General features: G+C 38.9%; 1 long non-coding RNA gene across 1 annotated transcript; it reads left to right on the top strand.

Moving 5' to 3' along the window:
• Nucleotides 1–8,523: 8,523 nt before the first annotated feature.
• Nucleotides 8,524–17,491, top strand: LOC308194767. Its single transcript, XR_013950849.1, has 3 exons — nucleotides 8,524–9,085; nucleotides 16,775–16,881; nucleotides 17,280–17,491. It is a non-coding gene; the product is annotated as an uncharacterized lncRNA (long non-coding RNA).
• Nucleotides 17,492–17,989: the final 498 nt, after the last annotated feature.

The following is a 17,989-nucleotide window of genomic DNA, read 5'->3' as shown; positions in this document are numbered from 1 at the left end:
CCCCTGGCGGGCACCGGGCTGTGCCCCGAGGGGCCCTGCCGTGCTGCTTTCCTTGGGGGTTAAAATAAACCAAACCCGCAGCGCCGGCAGCTCCGTCCCCGTTGTGACTGAATGGCCAAAAAATAAAAATTAAAGTGTTTTCTACGTCTGTAAACAGACGGAAAGGAGCTGTGTGTTTTCTACGTGTTAAAATATCTGTAAACACACTGAAAAGGGGTTTGGGGGGCTCCGAGGTGCAGAGTTGTGTCTGCAGGGGGCCGAGCTGTGGGCCCTGTGGGGATGTGGTGAGGGATGGGGAAGGCAGCACCCGGCCTTCTGGCTGCAGCACCAGGCGAAATCCAGGATATCACAGGCTGTCCGAGCCCAGAGTGACTGAAAATCAAATAAATGCTTTCGGTACAGTCGTGCTTACTTACAAGACTGCACAAGAAGTCCTGCTCTTGTGGGAGCCTAGAAAACTCCAGCAAGAAGAGGCTGTTTGCCTGTACTCAGCCAGCACCCAGAGCTCCCTGTCTTCTCCAACAGCCAAAGAGGGTGGGAGCCCCCCAGAGCCATCAGGAAAAGTGGGCACAGGGTGGGTGTCAGCTGTGTCTGTTGTCTTTCATAGAATCACAGAGTCATTAATGTTGGAAAAGACCTTCAAGGTCACCTGGTCCAACCGTCCACCTACCTCCAATGTCACCCACTAAACCATGTCCCTAAGCACCACATCCAACCTTTCCTTGAACACCCCCAGGGACGGTGATGCCACCACCTCCCTGGGTAACCCATTCCAATGCCTGACTGCTCTTTCTGAGAAGAAATGTCTCCTAATTTCCAGCATAAACCTCCCCTGGCGCAACTTGAGGCCATTCCCTCTAGTTCTATCGCTAGTTACCTGTGAGAAGAGGCCAACACCCAGCTCCCCACACCTTCCTTTCCTTTTCTTTGAAGAAAGACAGCTTTGCTGCAAAGCTTTGGCATGGAGGCAAGGGAACTCTGAGCAGCAGCAGTAGACACTGGTGGCAATGTAGCCATGAGTGACTTGGAAGGCAAGGATTGTTTCGATTGAATCTCCCACCCTACAGGGATGCCCCAGCGAAAAAGGCCACTGCTGTGCTGTGCTCTAGGAAACGGCTCCTGATGTGAAATGCCAACCACCAAGTTCTTGGATTCTTACTTCAGGAAGGGAACTGCTTAGGTGCGATGCTTCAGGTGGAGATGATGTCGTACTAACATGAGTTGGAATTCACTGTGTAGATATTACCCCATTTGTATTAGTTCAGGGAAGGAACTGCTTTAGCACTGAAGTGCTAATCTCAAGGTGGAAGTGATGCTGCGCTGACTAACACCAATTGCATTTACTGTACAAACATTAGCCCATTTACAGTCTGTAGATTTTTTGTTCTTTGACGTTTTAAACAGGAAATTAAAAGGCCCTCTATGTTGTTGAATGTTTTTCTACTGCTGTATTAGAAAGACATCTTTCCAAAGATACTATGGTGTTGGTTTTTTTTTTTTAATGTGTATTGAAAGCTTAAAATCCTTGTGCAAGGTAAATGACCTCTCTGAAATACGAGGAAAAAAAATGCTCTCAGGTAGTTTGAAGGTCAGATATAATTATCACAACTTAACTAAGATATATGGTGATTGCAGTTATTTGCTCAGGCTTGACTTGAGTGGGAAGGTTGTACAGCATGCTATCCTGCAAATAATCGTTCAACAGATGATCCGTCCCTGTACAGGAACATTCGGACCGTGACAAACAGTGACAGAGACGGGGCCTGGATTTTAATTAGCAAAATCTCTCATACAATGCTCTACCAAGCATGGAAAGAGAACTAGTGTACTGCTGTGGAACAGTGAGTTGGGAGCTTCTCCCTGTTGACTATTCAGTTGTATTTAAGGCAGGCTTGGTTAACTGCGCTTTGCATAATACTGTTTTCTGTGGCTTAAGAGTAATTCTAAATGTTGTATGCAATCACACACTTTGTTTCAGATTCTGCTGTTTTGTTCTGACTGTATTTAATACAGGTTGGTACTGTTCATTTTGCAGTCTGTGAGACACTAGTGGGAAGACAGTAGTTTGCAAAAGTTGTGAATTTAATCAGAAAACACAGGCAGCTCACTTAACGATGCAAATGACTTCTTACAGCTACATCTGGCTCCCCTGTGATACTCACATAGTGACTGGGAGCAAGACACTGAACTTTTTTAAATGCTCTCCTTAGGGGTTTTGCCTTGCCCAGCTGTTTGCTGGCAAGTAGCTCCATCCTATCAGGGGATTTTTATTGTATTTTTTTCCAGCTAGTTTCTAAAGAAACAAAGAAACTGTGTTGGATTAGATTTGAAGGGTGAGAAAGGGAGGCTTCCAGCACAGATTAAGTTTTAGGCAACTGTATTTGCAGCCTGGAAAATCGCAAGACAATAAAATGGAGTTGTATTAATCGAGCTTTATGCACAATACTGCTCAAACAGGCTGAAGGCAGGGAACTGCGTGATCCCTTCCGCAATATATTGCAGGAAAACTTATGAATGGACCATATAGTAGTAAAATATGAGGTGTGACTGCAGATACAAACACTTGTGATCAGAGCAATGACATAATACTGAAGGCAATAAAAACACATTTATGAACAGTTCTTAAAATAGATCACCTTTTATGATTATGCTAACATTGTAAAATAAGGTATACCCATGTATGTGTATATAGTATGTTAAGATATTAATGATATCATAAAGCCACACATGTAGATTAGGTAGATCAGGCAATCACCAATATTTACATGTTTTACTGAGGCTAATGGCACAAGCATGGGCCACATTTCCTCAGTTCTTGTCAACACTGTTTCAGTGAAAACGTAGACTTTTTTTTTGATGTACAGAAGATAGATATAGAAGTCCATCCAGAATGGCCCATGAATTTTGGCTCTAACCTCTTAACCTTCTTAAACTGTTAGGAGATGAGAAAAATATAGGAAGTGAAGATGTGATAATTTATATAAAGATTTGGAGAAAATGCAGAGCATCTGAATTCTTTGTTAGGTTATGTGTAAGCTCTGTGTGGCTATTAAGGCATAAGTTCCAGTTCCACTTTTCTGAAACCTTTCCCAGTGGATTGATTTAGATATGCAAGCCACGTGTTTCCAGGACTTCAAAAGCAAATTTGTATGGGAGTGCTCAGTGAAATTCAAATTAACAAACAATCTCTGATAAATTGCTGATAAATTATTTCTTAATCTGCTTGAGTTCAAAAACAGTTTTCATGGTAACAGGTGTTCTTGCAACTGTTCTCTATGGATCTAATGTGCAGTACACCTGTGTCCTTGCTAAATGTTGTCTGGTAAGAGAACGAGGGGCAGAAATGACAATATGGGCTAAAACTTTGGCCAGTCTGAGACCCCAAAAGGACTTTGAAGGAAAGAAGGTTCTTTCTCTGAAAGAACCACCAGGATTTAGTTATTCTTGATTTGATTGTGATGCTGAATATTTCTGCCAAAGAGCTACTCTGTAAAATTGCCATAATAAATTTGAATTTAATGTTCTTGCAGGAGCAACAAAAACAAAACATCCACCACTGTTATGCTTAATTTCAAAAAGGGAAATTATATAAAAAAGGAAGGTATTTGTTAAAATGAAATTACTAGAATCTGGTAATTACTAGAGTCTAGCACAGAGGCTAGTTACAGAAACCCTGTTGGCTTCTGATTTGAAGGTTGAGAAAAAGAGGCTTTGAGCACAGGTGAGGTTTTAGGCAAAGCATCCTGCACCCATATAATGCCACTGTCAGCCCAGAGCAAATTATACATGTGGAAATGCTGGCCAGTGCAGATCATAGGGAAAACCTTTTAATTTTACATAGCAATAATGCCATAGAGAATAATTATCTATAGCCAGGCTCTGCATGGCCATTTATACTAATACCAATCAATCCCAAACACATAGTATAAGTCTCAGTGTGTACTACATTATCTAACAGAGATACGCGATACCGTAACAGAAATATAGGTACCCTAAAGTTTTAATCGTCAGGAAATTTGAGCTATTGACAACATTAGGAAAAAGGTGAGTTGTTTTCATTTAGGTTATATTCCAAAGAAATGCAGGAGAAAGAATCAGCTTTTTTTTTTCTGAAAAAAAAAAATTCAAAATATTGAAAAATTATAATGCCTGATATTTTTAATACAGTGTTTCACTAGGCAAACTATCCCAATATGTCAATTGAAGCAACACAGCTAAATCAGGCTTTAAGATGTCCAGAAATAGACAAGTATTTTGAGAAGCTTCCAGTCATCAATTATAATATAAAAGGAATGTCTCAATTAGACTTGACTACAGCCTAGAGTCAAAATATTCTGCTGTTAAAGACTGATCATCTGTTTGTGTATGACTGATTTACAAAACCAGAAATGTGTTAGCTAGAAATATTATCTTCAAAATGCATATTACCTTATTTCTAAGAAGGAAAACAGCATTAATGAAGGGTTCTGTAGAATCCACCTACTATAGCCACTTTCAATAAAATGAGCAATTAGGGCAAAAATTCCTTAAATATTGGAATTCCCCCCCCCGGTAAGCATTCTGATCAGATTCCAATGACATGACGTTCACATAAACATGCGTATATTCAAGCGTGACTCAGTAGTCCTGCAGGCAGATTGCAGTTTTGCAGTTTATTTGAGAAAGTTATCACCTTTAATATAGATGATGCTGCCTACATTGAAAAGACTTACTGCTGTTCTGTCACGATTGTTTCCAAACTTTATTTCTCACAAAAACCTTTCTTCTTTGACACCATTCTGGTGAGAACTTCAGAATGCCTTTTAAACAGATAAAGTGCTTTTTTCAAGCTTTTCTCAAGTATTTTTCAACACTGAAAGTGGGGCAATGAAGCAACAACCTCTAATGGCTCTTAACCATGTTGCTTCTTATTGAGTGGTCTCCTGTTGGAGGTGCTGTTTTTCTTCTGCCACGAGGTTTGTGCAGTGGAAAAGATGATAACCAAAACCAACTTTAAATTGCTACCTGAGATTACCCAAATTAACGTTTGGGTACTTCATTTGTAATGCAGCTTGTGTTTGCAGACAGCATATGTTCACCTACATACAAAATACACAAATGCAGGAGTCCCGTATAACTCCCATACTTGAGAGAGATGGTAATACAAGAGATGTTTCTGGGAACCTGCTCTCTGTCTTCAGCAAAAGCTTTTAATAAATTCTTTAGTATTTGGATTGATGAGTATGTCCAGCAGAAGAACAATCCAGCCCAGCTTTTTAAAGAAGCCACAGAAAGATCAGCAGAATTGCTAATAAAAATCCTTGGCGATGAGAATGCCGTTTGTTTTCCGATGTGCTGCTGAACATTCAACTGAGATTTCTTTTCATGTCCCACAATACAGAGGATTAGAGCTCTCTGCCCAATTATGTTGCCAGTATGCCCTCTGCTGAGTTTGCTCTTTCAACAGATAAACTCACTCCATGTGCCATCAGCGTTCAGAATGAAGTGGTCAGCCTTGATCTGTTTTGGCTAGCAGCGAGAGAATACGGCTGCTGCCGGTGCCAGATAATACAGCGATGTTAGGAGAAGCTAAACAGATGTCATACAAGGTAACAGGACAGACAGCAACTCTGTGCTGTCCTACAGAAGGCAGTCTCTCCCAAAGTTCAGGAGAGGTAGATGGTGGGAGGTACTGGCTAGCAAGGGGCAGTAACAGCTACTAGAACCTGCCTTAAAACTCCCACAGGGGCAGTAAGTGCTCACTTTGTACAGTGAAAAGTTGAAATGCAATTTTAACAGTACGACAAGGAAGCCTTCCAGGTGTAGAGCAAAAGTGCATAGTGCACAGGTTTGAAAAGTTGATACTCATGCTCCGTATTTTGGAAAAAAAGTAATACACAACGCCTCTAGAGAATGGCCACTAGAGGTCATTCAACGAATAAGAAATACTTAAGGCTGTTGCTTTCCTGTTTGGCGATTTTTTGGTTTGGGGGTTATTTGTTTTGTTTTGTTCTTTGCTGTTAACAACATAAAGAATTAACATTACAGGAGAGCTAAGAATGGATTTCTAAAGATAACTGCCTTTGGAAGTGATTTTCCTTGTACTCTATAGGCCTAGGTGAGTGCTGACATTTTCACGTTTTCAAGGGGTGCTAGTTAATTTGAGTTTTTTTCCCCACATCTCTGAATGTGATGTTATGCAGAGGGAAAAAAAAGAAAAAGAAAAAAAAAAAAAAGCTTGTGGTAATCCGGCAAATAAGCTAGACCTGGTGGGATCTCTATGATTAGGAATGGAGCAAAAGAAGGTTATCGGTCAGGAAGATAGGAATGTGCTTAGGGAAGAAAAGTGGGAGAAGGGTGAGCAGTTACAAGAGACAAAGAAAAGGTATGCAGTGGTTCTTACCCTAAAGCCAAGGGACCAGCTCTTCTGGGCTCTGAGACTAGTAGGAAAGATGAGCTGAGAAACAAAGTGAACCTGAACAGCTTGTTTTCACAGGAAAGAGGACACACAGAGGACTTCCACACTTACCAACAAACCTAGGACATAATATCCCTAGGAATGTTTTATCAAATCAGTACTGTTGAAAGGGACGTTCTTCCCATTAGTAGATGGTTTTCAACTAAAGTAAATAAATTGTACATTGCCGAGTAATTTCCTATGTCTCTGTGCAACTGAGTTGTTTTCTCACCAGCCACAACAATTCTAGCACTTTTCTACTCACTACCTGCATCATTAGCTTAATAATAGTTCTTGCCTTTAGAATACAAAAGGATTTTCTTAATGAGTAAAGCCCTTTTTCAGGAACATTTTAATATAATTTCTTCTCCAGTCATTTGATTTGTTGCAAATGGAGAGTGAACCATTAGAGCGCTTTTCAATAATTTATTACTCTCCACATGCAAATCCGTCTCCTAAGTATAAGACGTTTAGGAGCAAAATCTCCATCTCAACTTGAAAACATTTTTGGACTGCTAAATAGAGTACTGTGTCACAGCCATACCCACCTGTTGGAAACAACAGTAGCAGCCTGACTGTTTGCCAAGGAAACAATGGCATATTTCAAGACTGTGACTGAACTGATATTTACCCCAAAAAATATTTATTTGGAAGAAATTTTAAGGAAAGGTATCATAGTTGTCTTTAGCAGCTTTGGCAAATACACAGACTTTCAAACTTTAATGATTCCTAAATGGAACTAGCATGAAACGAAATGATTCAGAATCAAATATTGCCCGTAACAACTTTAAAAGATTGAAAAAGCATTTTGCGTGAAAGTTTCACAGCTACAGGCATTCTACACATGGATTGTAACAGATTGGTGAGCTACCACAGAACCACTAGGCTTTGAAAGATAGCTTCATAACAATCTTCACTGAAAAAGTACATTAAAGGATTCAAGAAGACCACGATCAACTTGTGGGAAAACAGGACAAAGATCACGGAATGCATACTTGCAGGGAAAAAGACATTTATACATCATACTTCCATTATTTTTTGTCCAATATCAGACATTTTGACGTACATTTTGGAGGAACATCTAGAACCTATAAAGCCACATAGCTGCTAACCATCCTTGAAAAACAGACCACTTCAAATAGATCTGTAAATTACTACTTGACTCTAAAGATTTTGAGCTTATCTTTCTGTTTCAGTTTCCTGTTCTGTAACACATGAATAATAATTCTTTTTACTGTTTTGTAACTCCTTAATTTGAGAAAAATGCTTTGAAATTGGAGATTTTTTTATATCCTAAATATTATTATTATGTCAAGTACATTAAATAAAGTTATCCCACTGTGATGACATTTACTAGTAGTGAATTATAAAATATATTTCAGTGGAGAACACCCAAAGGCCAAAGCTAACAGAGACTCAAAACACATTTCTAATATAGTTCATAAGGCATTTAATCCCAGAGGCTCAAGTGAAGAACAGGCAAAACTCTCCTGTACTCTAAAATATTTAATCGAACTGCAGACATTTTCATAAAGGTTAAAAAAAATAATAAAAAAAAAATATTTGCCAGATGTGCAAGTCTGAAGCAGCTTTAACTGGAAGTCTTTTTTCAAGACTAGGGAACTTAGAACTCATATGTTACCAACATAACTGCCTCAGTCTGCAACAGGATGCTTTACCAACCCAGGTTATGGCAGAACCATTGCAGGCTGTTGTGGTGTTACTTCACACCCACTTTTTCCACCTCAGTGCCTAGGACAGGTTCTCATCTCAGATTGCGGTCAGAGGAAGGCAGAGACCAGCCTGTGAAGCATTTGCACCCAGATCTCTCCCTGACTTAAGTTGGAATAGATGAGTAGTGCACTTAATCAAATCAAAAGGAGCTGAAGGTTTTAGCCGTTTTTAAGAGGCTTTCAGCCCAGTAGCTAAGGATCAATCTCTAAATGCTGGAGTAATCGTCTATATCCTTTTATTCCTTTTGATGTTCAAGAACAATATGCTTCTATGCTGACAGACACACCAGCAGATCTGAAATTGCAGAAAAACAACAATATAAGCACAAGCAGTTTAGCAGTTCCTCCTGAGGGCACAGTCAATTTTAGTCAAAACCATTTATCTAGTGACCCAGACTCCTCTCTGTCTCCTTACAAGTTCTCTCTTACGGCTATAAACAAGGTAAAAAATGGAAAGGAGAGTTTTATAAAGGTCTCCGAAACAGGGACCTTTTAATCCTTTTCAGCTTTGAGATCACATTGGAATAATCTGTTGAGTCACTAGAGGTCCCTAACCATAGAGCTAAACAAGATCACAAGGGTGACCCCTGGAAAAAGATCTAGAGTTGTTGTTACTGTCTGAAATAGATTTAGCAATCTCTTGGGCAAGCTATTCAGTGAGCAAACCAAATGGGATTGCATCCAGATTCTGACATTTCATTCAGTGACAGCAGATTATGTTTCCGGGCTGGTACCTGTCTGTTCAGCAAAGCTTCAGTTTTGAACTGGGGGAAGAAATCCTGAAAAACATAGCCCCAGGAATGATGCCCTGGAGACCTTCAGAACAGAACACAGTGAGATGGGAGAAGGGTAAAAAGAGCTCCTTTCATTGCCGTGTGAAGAATGGAGAGAGAGAAGGAGGCAAAGAAACTAAGAGGTACGGTATATAGCTGGTGGGAAAATTTTCCTGAAATGTCAGCCTGTAACATATCTCAGTAAGAATGAATCATTACTGTAAGCTGTGTCCTTATTATGAACCTTTCTTTGTTGTTATAACCTTCCTGCCACTTCTGATTCTATCAGGCTTTCTCCCCAGTATCAAATGGTTAGAGTTGTGCTGCAAAATTATTCACTGGCTCCACTCAGAATAGAGTTCTGGCTTCCTGATGAATATTCAGGCAGCAACTACTGTGAGATGTTTTTCACGTTGATCTTTTTGGTCTTTTTACCATTCAGAACTTAGGAAGCAGCATATTTTTCAGTTCATTGCCTTCAGGTTAGTTTACCAAATCATTTTTTACAGATTTTTACCAAAAACAAGCAAACAAACAAACAAAATGCTCTGCCAATTTGCACAAAATGCAATAACTTACTTTCATACCAAGAAGAAAGGACAAAATAACGAAGGCTTGAGCCTGATAACTTCAGTTTCAGTTTCACTGTCCACCTAGAGCCATTGGGCATGTATACAGCCTGAAATAAGAAGCTCGGCCTCCTTTAGTAAAGAATCCAATCTGATAATCTGTATGACTGTTAAACATCACTATGAATGTACAATGTCCATTTGGAGCACGTTTGTACTCATGTAGCAGTTACAAGGATTTGAGTAGTCTCTCTGTTTATGAGCTGTGCTTATCTTGGACTTCAAACATTAATTCTAAGCCACGTGTCATTTCGTTACCTGCATTTTGAAGCAGAATTCCAAGGGAAGTTGGCATAAGATCATAACATTTTGGCTATTATCTTTTGGACAAGGAGAGGCTTGTATGACAATACACCCTTTCTAGTCTGCAAAGGGAGAAAAGGATGGGGCATTTAAACCACATATCACCTGGTTGCAGAAGATGGTGAAAAAGACAAAAAGTCTTATCACAGAGCGGTTGAGAGCTTAAAAAGTAGGAAGAACTAATCTACTTGATGAGCATTTTGATCCAAAGTAGGTAGAGCAATTGCTGGAGGGAGTCCAGTCACAATGAACAGATAGACTTCTAGTTATGGGAAAGAGAAAAGCACACTGCATTTAGATACTGTTTTCTAACAAATAAATTTGGTACCTTATAAGTAATGACAGATCATATTTTAGTTCTTTTTGTAGCTCACTAAGATTTTGCCTTCACATCTATGTACGCCCAAAGAACTAAAACACGATCCAAAATTGTCTGTGCAAAACAAATTCTTCTTGAAAGTTTGTTTAAACAACAAAGAAGTCTGAAGAGTCAACAATAGGCACAGGAGACAGTTTGCTGAACTGTATGTTCAGTTTCAAAAGGGAGCATTACTTTGCACCTCACAATACAAACACAAGTGAAGGACCTGGAGTCTCTTCAGACTCCAGAAACCTAACACATACCAGGCCCAGTGGACTGGGAGCAAACAGCACAGTCTGGTAAGTGTCCAAGGAGCAGACTGACCTGGTTTGTGGCAGCGTTGCCTTGTGTATTTCATTGTGTTTCAGTTGGTCCTGACAGATGTGACCGCATTTTGCTTGGCATTTCTAAATTCTTATATAGATTATAGTTGTATATGGCCTTTAAAATCCATGCTCAGCATTTAAAATATATTAATTTACATGTTAATTTACAAAGGACTCAATTAATTTGCAGCAGAATGTTTAATAGTAATTAGAGAAATTTTAGGAGGTTTATTATTGCGATGAATAATTTTTCACGTTAACATTATTACTCAGAGTTGGATTGTAATGATAGGAAAAAAATACAACCATGCAAGAAAAAGAACATTTCAACAGTATGCTTTTGTTCTCTAGAAAATTGTGCTGCAGAATCATCTTTCAAGATGTTATGAGAGAAGGAAAAATAAAGCTCAGAGTAACTGGAAAAAAGAGAACATTTGGATAGGAAGGACAATGAAGCATAATGGAAGAAGTTAAATAAGGTAGAAAACAAAGAAAGCTTTGAGTTTGTAAAGTGAGGTGTACCTCTGCCAGAATCATCACTGTATTCATATCCAAATTTTCCTTTATCTCCATCTTCTGCCTTCCATCTCCATCTTCTGTTAGTCTGGAAATCAAAGCAGATGATCAAGAGAAAATTACTTGAATTGTAGGCTTTCATATATAGTTATCTTTCCAGGAAAATTGTTCTTCCCAACTAAATTTTAGAGACAAGTGTCAGTACTCCATAAACATCATTGCAACACTTCCAGTGTTAACACATTCACTGATGATTTAGGGAAATAAACAAGTGCTTCTACATTGACCTCTGACCCCAATAATTTGTCTGAATAACTGTACTGACTGCACTGAGGTAAGGCTCCCTCTGTAGGAGCTTGGCAATGCAATAGAGTGAAGATCGTGATCTTGTTATTGGAACAGGGTGGAATATTGCCAAAGGACTGTTTTATCCATGTTTCAACAAACAGGGTGTTTGGGAGGGTAGTGGGAGAGGTGGAATGTCACGTGGAATTTTGCACAGAAAAGTGCAAAATTCAGAAGTGCAAAATTCACAGAAAAACCTGCAATTATCACTCAAGGGTCATGACAGGCAATAAAGTTATTTCTTATTTATGTTATGTACTATCTCAGACTCCTCTAATTAACGAAAAATACATTCAGACAGAGATGGAAATGAAGCTCCTTCTAAATGAATCATTTTAATCCTGCTTGTTAAGTTTTTACTTATTCTTTAGAGCATCTTTACTGTTCTGCTAAATTTTTTTTGATTGAGCAATAGTATTTTCATAGCAAACACGTTAGACTGTTTCAGCTCACATTGATTTGAGTTCCTTAGCTTGGTAAAGCCGCTACTTGACTTCATCCAGAGCGTGGTTTCAAAGCTGTGTATGAACAGCTGGCTACCTGCTGTGGGGGTGGCTCCATGTGATCGTGAGCCTTTGTGTCTGGTAGCTTTGATCTGGTTCAGCTGACCCGTATCACAAAATTACTTCATTTCTTGCTGCCACTCACGTTCACCTTGCCTCATGTGGCTGGAACAGTCTCCATCTACTTGCATCGTACGCACTTGTCGATACATACAGTTTTACAGCAGAGCTATAGTGACCAGTCCCTAGTGTGCAGATAGAGGATTTAGCAGCGAAAGTTGTTTTTTTCAGAGTCCATTTTTAGCTACTGGCTGTTCTCTTCTGATTTTTTTTTCTAGTTTGGTTTTGCAGAGCTAAAAATGAATGAGGCGAGCTCTGTAGAACCTGTCATTACAGCACTCAGCGAAAATTACACCAGATGAAAGCCTAGTGCAACTATTGTGGGAAACCACATCAAGAACCAGTCTGTGTATATTTACACAGCAGCCTATAAAGCTTTATTGTGATCTGACATATGACAATGTCCTCCACAATCTTCCTGTGTAATTTGAAATTGTAGAAGTACAGTTTAATGTAGCTTTTTTAGCTCAGAGAACACATTCTCCTCAGAGAATTTTGTCGATTTCTTGGAAAATTTCCCAGAGATGTAACTAAGCAGGGATGGGCTAACCTGACATAAACAGAAGAAAAGAGAAGAGAAAGCCAAGATAAGTAATTTACATGCTTGTCTTTTAAACGTCTCTATGTCTGTTTACGTATATAGGGAGGTATAGATATAGAAGCTGAACTTTTGTGTTCAACCAAACTATAAAACCAGTCATTTCTTCCCTACAGACACTATGTCATGAGAGGGCTCAAGGCACAATGTTGGCTGCCAGTTCTTTCCTACAGAAGAACAATTTGTTTGACATGGAGAACACAAACAAACTTCTCACAGACTTTCCCACCTTCCCCTGCACTTCAAACAATGCAAGCTTTTCATGTTGTTTACTCAGAAAAATGTAGCCGAGATCCAGCAGGTAGTTTTCCACAGCTTCACGCAGGAGAGGAGTCGCAGCTCTGAGAACTAAAAGTGGAATGATCTTGTTCTGAGACAGCAGAGTGATGCGTCTTCTGACTGAAGGAAACACGGTGATGATCAGCAGTCCTGATCCAAAGTAGCTCACACACACTTCTCCACACTTGGTACTTGTTAGTACACAGTTTGGCAGGTTTGGATAATTTCCTTTGCTCCGCTCTTCGGCCTCACCCTTTCCATCTAAGACCACAATTTTCAGGCCATTAGCTCGAAAGACTCCGTTGTAGACCTAACATTTACGGCAACCCTTGTGGTGTATCTAGGCAAGACAGCCCTCCCTTCAGAATCTGTAATCTCTCACTTCAGACCTTATATTTGAAGCCCTTGATTCACTGTGGTTTAAAAAAAAACTTTGAAGCAAAATGAATTCTTTGGCAATATGGAAACCCACAGGCTTGTGGCCCTTTTGATCGGCCTAACAGATGCCCCTGAAAAGAGAGACCTTCTCCCGCCTTAATAGGCATGTCCCTGAAATAGCAAACAGGGTAGACATTGACCATCTCTTCACATTTCAGGAGGAATTTAACCAAAAAACATCATCCAAGAGACATTGTTTTCAAAGATGTAGAATAAGTCACTGTATCTCCTTGAATACCACTGTTAAAAAGGGAAGGCATCAGACAAGAAGAGCTTTCTTTTCGGGCCTTCTGGCTTCAGGAGAAACTGCTCCAAAGTATCTGGGGCCAAGGCTTTGACAGGCATGTCAAGACAGTCATGGGAGAGTCAGAGCCTAGTGGGAACATTAAGGCCTTCCATATTTCCAGATAAATGGTTGCTTTACAGCAATTTTACCTTGAAGTGCCTTCTTTGCTAAGGAGAAATCAGATTCCCCTGAAGTCATTACGGGGAATGCTAAATGACTTCATTTACAGAGTATACAGCAAGGGAAAATGCAGCTCCTTTCTCGACGAGCAGGAGTTCAGATTCCTTCTTGAAATTTTTGCTGTTCTCCTTCATGATCCCTTTCTACAGCATAGGACAAACAATGAACTTATTGTTTCACCCTGGAATGGTATTTTCAAAATTAGCTTGAGGTGGATGTTGTGAAGACCTAAAACACAAGTTTTATATTTCACATAAAATAATAGATATGCAGATAGATATGCACATAGAATAATAGATATAGACAGTTTCAGGTGCCCTAGAGATTTCAGTTCTCCGGTGCTATGCCAACACGGAAAAATTCAAGTCCAGATATCTGCTACACAGTAGGATTTGTACCATTCCTTATGGGAATGCCCTGATCTTTGTTTTTGCTTGTGCTCTCTGCAAATTCTGACAACAGTCTCCAGAAAGTTGTTCAGTAAAACACTGTGCAGCTGATGCATCTTTCCGGTCTTGTTTTGGGGTAGGTAATGGGAAAAAAACCTCACGCGTTAATTAGGAAATGTATCTGAGAAGGTCAAGACAATAATAAACGACTGAAAAAAGTGACATCTTTTAAGAACATAGCGTATGACAGGGAAGAATGATTCAAACTAAGCTGATTAGTAATTGTTATGGTAAATCAAAGTGACTTCCAATAGCAAAGAAAACAAGCATTCAGGGCATTCAGCGATTAACTTAAATGAGATACAGTTACAGCGAGCCTCCTCTTTTTATTCCCTAGTTTAGATACAGCGCCAGTGGATTTGCTGACCATTAGGCAAGCAGCCAAATTAGTCCTATTTATGTCCTTATTACCACTCACAGAGAGTAAACTTTCTACCATAACTAATTTTAAAAGAGCACTTCTTTCCTAAGTTCCTTTCAGAAAGAAACAGTGTGCTTTAAATAAGGTAGAGGAGTTTCAAAGTCATTTTTAAACCATTTATGTCATTACCATTAATGGTAGAAAGTCTACCTTTAACCAAAATGTAGATGACTGTTTTTATAAATTAAGGTACGTCTTCTCCAGCTTTTCTAATTTAATTTTGAAATTAATTCACCTTAAAAAAAAAAAAAAAAGGAACTAATTTAATAAAAAAAAAAAAGTGAATCTCTTGGATCTCAGACTGCATACACGCCACTTTGAGAAGTATGGCAGAGAAGAAAGTGTACTTGATGGATTTGTGCCATGTTAGTGATCAGTACCTGCTCACAAAGAGTCCAATTAGCACTAGGACAAGGACAAGAAACGGACAAACAGAGCTTGGCTGTGAGCAGCTGGGTGGAAGGAGAGAAGACAGCATCAGTGGGAAGAAGGAAAAGAGATGGAAGGAAGACAAAGCAAGACCTCCCCTGTTTGTAGATAGCAAGATGTTAGAGCAATTCAGTACTTGGGTTGTTTTAGTTGAAGTTGAACCAGCTAAGCCATTACCATTCCTGTTTTCTGTGCAGTTTAATCATCTTCTGTGTTTTCATGTAGAAACAAGACAAACCAGCATGCGTTAATTAGAAAACATGTCTGAGAAAGATAAGATAATGTGAACAACAAAAAAGTGACATTTACTGAGACCATCATTCATCTCTCTGCTCCTCCCTCTCTCCTGCCATGTACACTTATGAGTGAGGTAATCTTTCCTCATATATTAGCTGGCATAATTTGCTTGTATAGTTGTTTCTTTAGGCAGCTCAGTTCTCCTCCTAATAGCATAGTACTACTTTCAGAGCTTATTTTTGGAGTAACAATTAAAAAAAAAAAAACTGTTACAGTGTCTTAAATAGTGAACTGAAAAGCAGAAGGCTGGTTAATAAAGCAAACAAGGCAAGTATTGTATAATATTACTAAAGATCAGCAAATACAGTATGGGAAGAGAAGAGGAAGTAACCAAGTAAACTACAAGACTATTAAACAGACTTTGATAGTATACAGGGTTTTAAAACACAGCATAGGAAGGAATAATTAACACATCAAGGAAAATGTATATTTTAAAAAAAAGTGAAGAGTAAGGAAAATCCTGTTATGCTGTAATCCTGTGTAAGAAAAATCCCTGTTATGGGAAGCAGACTGTGTGAGACCTAACTACCTGCCTTTTCTCAAACAAATACAAAACAGTTCTTTATTTTTCCAGTTAAAAGAAACACAGTAAGCCTAACTTTGATGGACCTTATTAAACCATTTGATATATGAAAAATTAGCCTACAATGGGAAAAAGCCTACACTGTAAGAGAAAATAAGAATTTAGAGGTGGGAAATGAACTGGAATCAGATCAAAGTTATAAAGAAAAACACAAATTCCATTGTCTTGGATAGTTTGTACTGTCTTCATTACCAGGGCAAAAATGCGAAGATTCAACCTGTTGCATTAAAAAGCGAAGTGTATGTTTGGAGGCAAGTTACCAGCAGAATTCTCTAGGATTAATATGGAGACTAAAAATAGTGGATAGTATCATAGCTAATTTTGGCACAGCATAAGTGTGTGCTTATGACATTTTCTGATGACAAAGTTTGGAGGCAATGTCAAACTAGAAAAGGCTTGGAATATCATAAAGGTCATTGAACTTCAGTTACAGAAAGAGGATGAGGTTAAAATGTACAAAGTGCAAGGTTGTACACTTTGGAATTACTAACAGGGTTTTTTTACTACCAGCTAATAGTTCATGGTTTAGAAAAGAAACTTAGGTGGGGAAAAAAAAAATATATATATTCCTCTGTTGAACCTGAATTATGTACTACCATGGAGATTAAGCTATGAATAAAATTAGCATTTCCTACAGACAGGCAACTGTGCAAGATATTATGTAAGAATTTGTTATGACCTTTTCTGAAATAATATGAGTGACAATCTTGATAGAACAGATTAAAAAGATACAATGTATTTAGCTTATTACCTTATTTTTTTATTTAAGAAAAATCTGAGAAAAGGTGTATCATTGCTCTCCAAACATACTGGGGATAAAGGAAGATACGAAAAACATCAAAAGGAAAGCTACTTAAAGAAGAACTCAAAATCACGGTAAGGTCACCTGAGTATATTGCCATGAAAATTTATTGTGGAAATTAGAAAAGTTTCAAATTGTTAGGGACATTAAGTACTGCAATGGCTTCACTAGAAGAGTATGGATGGAAGGAAGGGAAGAAAAGAAAAACTCTTTTAAGATGAAAGTTTGAAAAATTTATAAATGGGATTATATGACCTGTTTAACTCTTTCAGGCAGGAGCTGGACTCCATAGTCCATGACGATGTATTCTGTCTAGGAAAAAGCAGATGAGTCGGCAACAATAAGAGTTCAGTCAAAATATAAACAAATAAAATTTAAATGAAATGCAGCTGTGATCTGATCACCAGAGCCTAGGTTAGCCAGCAATAAGCTTGACATTCTGGAAAACTTTACTATTCTGTTTCTTTTGCAGCATACCCAGCTGCTCTTACAAGCACTTCTGGGACATTTCCAAAGCAGCTGTGGGAGGTAGATCTGTGTCCTGTCTGTGCAGTTCTACTTTTGTTTCTATTGCAGCAAATGAGGACCTGTTTTCACTATACTGAAAGACTAGAGCCGGAACCTCTTTTGGTAAGGCTCCTCTATACTATCCCCAAAACCACTTTGCTCCCCAGGGGTATTCCCTCAGTAGCAACAGCTTTCAAGTAGTAGCCCAAGAGTTTTCGGCAGAATGGAGTTCTTGTAATTTATGTACCTATGACACCTTTCTACAGCTGCACAAACCTAAAGGTTTTGTGTGCCCTAAAGCCTAGCTACTTTTGCCAATGTGAGCAGTTAGTCTAATAAAAACCCCTTCTCTTTATAAAACTTTGCTTGGAGCATCTTGTAAACAGCAGGGAAAAGACAAAACCTAAAAGCAATTCTCGGGCCGCCTTATTTATAGTGGAAATAATTTTCAAAAGTCTAAATAAAGTAACTTACCACCAATTTTATTACACCAAGTCTTGGGTTCTGCATTTTGGCTCCTTTGTTTGCCTGGCTGCTCAGCTGTGGTCATAACCAAACTTGCACAGTTGCACTGCCTTCACCACAGCCGGTAACTGCTCATTCCCATGGAGCATGTCACTGAAGTAACTCCATCAGACAGACTTTCCTCCTGTCTCCCCAGCACGGGTGAGACAG

The sequence above is a fragment of the Anser brachyrhynchus genome, assembly GCF_964034855.1.
Source record: "Anser brachyrhynchus genome assembly, chromosome: 4".
Taxonomy (NCBI): Eukaryota; Metazoa; Chordata; class Aves; order Anseriformes; family Anatidae; genus Anser; species Anser brachyrhynchus.
The sequence above is the reverse complement of the archived record's forward strand: the minus strand, read 5'-3'. Positions and strand labels throughout refer to the sequence as shown.